This window comes from Gastrolobium bilobum, unplaced genomic scaffold, assembly GCF_033153095.1.
Source record: "Gastrolobium bilobum isolate Gb01-03AN ecotype WA unplaced genomic scaffold, APGP_CSIRO_Gbil_v1 utg20969, whole genome shotgun sequence".
Classification (NCBI taxonomy): Eukaryota; Viridiplantae; Streptophyta; class Magnoliopsida; order Fabales; family Fabaceae; genus Gastrolobium; species Gastrolobium bilobum.
In genome coordinates, this window is record NW_026895692.1 from 118892 (window position 1) to 123497 (window position 4606).

The 4606-nt window shown below is 37.3% G+C and overlaps 1 pseudogene; it reads left to right on the forward strand.

Annotated features, from left to right (window-relative positions):
- The first annotated feature begins 238 nt into the window (after positions 1 to 238).
- On the forward strand, positions 239 to 3911 carry LOC133291629 (cytochrome P450 71D9-like; annotated as a pseudogene).
- Positions 3912 to 4606: the final 695 nt, after the last annotated feature.

Genomic DNA, 4606 nt, shown 5'->3' on the forward strand with positions numbered 1-4606 from the left:
GTCATAACCATCCAAAGGCGAAAATAAATATAACCGTTGGATCAACATAATCGATCTAACGGTGAAATAAACTGATAGTGACATTGACATTAACACTAATTGATAATAATAATATCCTATATCTGTATATTAATGATTTCTTATAATAATAAATAATAAGTTCCTAGATATTTTCCTCTTTTAGTATTTATTTGTGGCCATCCCTAACTTCTGAGGCAGTTTGTTTTTCTTCATAATCATGGAACTACATCTCCAGAATATGCCCTCACCTGCGATGTTGTCCTTCTTTCTCTTCCTGTTCATGGTGTTTAGCATAGTTTGGAGATCAAAAACCAAGTCTTCAAACTCCAAGTTACCACCAGGGCCCCCAAAACTGCCACTTATTGGGAACATGCACAAGCTTGGTAAAATGCCTCATCAAGGCCTAACAAAATTAGCAAAGAAATATGGGCCTCTGATGCATATGAAACTTGGTGGTCTTTCCACCATAGTGGTGTCTTCCCCTGAAATGGCCAAAGAAGTTATGAAGACACATGATATCATCTTTGCAAATAGACCTCATGTTCTCGCAGCAGATGTTATCGCTTATGGTTCAAAGGGTATGAGCTTTTCCCCTTACGGAAGTTATTGGAGGCAGATGAGAAAGATTTGCACGTTTGAGCTACTAACACCAAAGCGTGTTGAATCATTTCAATCAATTAGGGAAGAGGAGGCATCAAATCTTGTCAAACAGATATGTTTGAGTGAAGGGTCATCTATCAATCTTAGTAAGACGATTAGTTGCTTTTCCTATGGCTTAACATCACGAGTAGCCTTTGGAGCAAAAATCCGAAGACCAAGAAGCATTCATAACTGTTATGAAGGATGTCTTAAAATCAGTTGCTGGTTTCTCTATAGCTGACTTGTATCCTTCCATTGAAGTGCTTCAAGTTTTGACAGGAATAAGGTCCAAAGCTGAGAAACTCCATCAAGAAATAGATAGGATCCTTGAGAAAATTGTCAGAGATCACAGACACACGAGTTCAGAAACAAAGGAAAACAATGAAAAAGTAGGTGAAGATCTAGTTGATGTCATGCTGAAGCTTCAGAAGCAGAACAACCTTGATCATCCTCTATCTGACAGCGTTATCAAAGCAACACTTTTGGTATGTATTTTTCTAATAGAAATCACATAATTTCCAAAAGTAGCTCCAAGTTGATATCACCAAAGATCAATTAAATGCGGTTGACTTTAGATGCTTACAATTTTTTCTTTATTAAAGACTGCTAGCTGCAGGCAAAGGAAAAGCAAAACTCATAGTATACTGATATTTTAAATACCAAATGCTGCTCTTTCAACTCTCTCTCACATGTATATTTAAATGAAGAAATTTTTAAGTAAATTATGTTTATAATTCTTGAATTTCAAAAAAATAAAATAAATATTTTCCATGGAAATTATTTAATAGGACTACAAATCGTTTAAGTTAGAGGTTTCATTAGATGCTAGTGCAAGTGCTGCAAAAAATTGTTGGCAATTCTATTTGTTGGGTGGTTTGCTGATGGTGGAAAATATAAGTTCTGAAAAAGGGACGTTCCTCTGTTCTTGCAGAACACAGACTCGTTCCTTAGTTCCAACCCAAGTGCGCAAGTGCACGCATCAAGTAATAAAGGGAGTATTAGTGCCCAAATTATCGTTCCCACGAGGATAGAGTGCTAATTATTGTCTTATTACTATTTATAAAGAATGAAAATGAGAAGAAAAGTTAGTAAATGAACTGTCTGGTCAAACGTTCCCTACTGTCTTGACAACGTTCCTCAGGAACAGTAGGTTCAATCTGGTGGCAAACAATTGCTCGCTGCGTTATGTATGTGATCCTTCCTGTTTAACAGAAGGTGAGATAATAATCATTGGAGTTTTATAAATACTAGATGAAATAAAGTAAAAACTACTAAAACAGAAATAACTATAATCAAGAGACAACAGGGTGGTGGTTAAAATAGTTTAACAGAAGGAACGGATTCACTGCTCCACTCTTAAATGGGCTGTTTTCTCTGCTCAAGACTTAGCACTTTTTGGCTTTGTCCCAGTTTCTTTGCCTGCCAACTCTGATTCCTCAGCTCATAGACTAGATGGCTCACAAGTTTTCATATTCCTATGGTTCCCTTGACTCCAACAGGTACTTAGTTCAGAACCTTAAGATGGACGAGTTGGCCCCTTATTCCTAAGGTGACCAGTAGCGTTTTTGCCATGACAACTACCTTCCCCCAATGGCTAAGCTGTCTGAAATCCCTTCCTTATGGAAGTTCCTTTCTCAGTATGTACCCAATTTCCATTGGTGCACAATGAATATAGCTTACTTAGCCAAAGAAATACAAAAAGCTTCGGTCAAGAGTTTTGAAAATAGTTCTTTAAGAGTTTCACAGTTTACCCGTTCCACAGATAGTTCAGCTCATGGCTGATAGTTTAAACATAATTATTCTCAACTGAAATCACATAGACCCGAGATTCAGTTAAGAGATAACGAATGGAACGAAGAGAAAAACACTTATATTAATTTAAAAGACAGTTACAAAAGAAACAGAAAATGGAGAAGATGGTTTGTTGCTCGTGAGGAGTCTTAATGGGTGTTACAGAGAGGAGAAGAGAGGTTGTCACTTAACTACAGCTACAACTTAAAAGTAAACTAAGTTACTAACTACTACTACTACTAGGTGATCTCTTCCTTTCGGACTTCAAACCCTCCAGGAGTCGATGATGTTTTTGTGTGAAGGTAGTCCTATTTACAGATGGAAGAGGAGTGGCAAGGCTGTAATTCCCTTGGAGCTAGTTGCTTGAATGAGGGGACGGGACAGTGGCAGCAGAGTGTGAAGATTGCGTAAATTGCTGGATGGAACAGGATTTGGTGATGATTAGCCGTTGTTTGCAGGCCTTCCCATGCTTTGCTTTCTTTTTCAGCCAATAAGAACTCTTGATTCTCTGCTCTTCATGTTTCCAGCTGCTTAATTGGTGCACCGCCTTGCTTTTTAGAAGTCTTTAACCCTCCGTCACCTGCAAAGTGTACAGAAGCATTAAATGAGTGGAGCAGGTGCATTAAATGCGTCTCAGTCCGTTCCCCTTTTAATATATTTTAAAGGAATACGTTACCATCCGTTCCCCCACTGTGTTTTTGTCACAAATGTGGAAAACAAGTGATTTTCATGCTGACGTTGCTCATCAGATGAGGGAACGTATGGTATTTTGCCATCAAAATGGGCTTAGATGGGAACGGATTTACGTCCCATCACTATTCATGTTAGCACTTATTTCAGGATATCTTCAGTGCTGGAAGCGGTACTTCAGCAAAAACCATAGAGTGGGCAATGCAGAACTTGTCAAAAACCCAAGGGTGATGGAAAGAGTACAAGCTGAAATAAGAAGGGTCTTTGATGGTAAAAGGCATGTAGATGAAGCTAACATTCATGAACTGAAATACTTAAAGTCAGTTATCAAAGAAACCTTGCGTTTACATCCTCCTGTCCCATTATTACTACCAAGGGAATACATTGAGAGATGTGAAATTAATGGTTATGAGATACCAGCTAAGAGTAAGGTTATTGTTAATGCTTGGGCAATTGGGAGGGATCCAATCTACTGGATTGAAGTTGAGAAGTTTTATCCATAAAGGTTCCTTGATAGCTCAGTTGATTACAAAGGTGTAGATTTTCAATTTATCCCATTTGGTGCTGGAAGGAGGATGTGTCCTGGCATTACATTTGACATTGTTAATGTTGAAATAAAACTAGCAAATTTGCTTTTCCATTTTGATTGGAAGATGCCTAATGGGAATAAGCCTGAAGAACTTGACATGACTGAATCATTTGGCTTGTCTGTAAGAAGAAAACATGATTTGTACTTGATTCCTTGTATGTATCACTCATCTGCTAATTAATACCACTGTGAAGGAATTCTTGTTTATGTTCCCAATTGTTGGTATGACTCATATTTCACGTTCGGACGACGACCCTTGTTGGCAGGATGCCAAGAAAACTAATGTTTGTGTCCCTGCTCTTCTAGTTAGTTATCAGTATGATGTTGAATGAGCAATTTTCTGTGTTTATTGATAGTTTGAATTGAAAGAGGACTGGGTTTTGTTTTTGATTTATGAATTTTCCCCTTCAATCTTTGTTGCCCATCCCTTGTGTAGTGGAATGTGTACCATGTAGATGTCTTCTATTTAGGTTGAAAGGTAATTTGCAATTCACTCATGCACCAAGAGTTCATTATCCCATTAGATTCTACACATTAGGAATTTGAATTGAGTTAAACATTGCCTATTCTGATAAAAGATCTTCTCTGAAATGTAATTTTAGCAGGGGAATGAACATATATTCTGTGCTAAGGTATGACATTCCCGCTACCTGTTTGAACTATGTGATTTACATCCCTATTGTAGTTAACAACTTGATCTTTACTTGAAAGATCAGGTAATGAGTCAAATTTGTAAATGTTAAAAGAGAATGAGCTCAGGTTGAGATTGAAGCGAGAAAAAGGATGAAATCTAATAGAAGATGTTTGTAATTTGTTGAGAAAATTTTCTTTTACTTAAATCTGGGTAAAAAAAATTGTATTATTAGGAGGATTGAA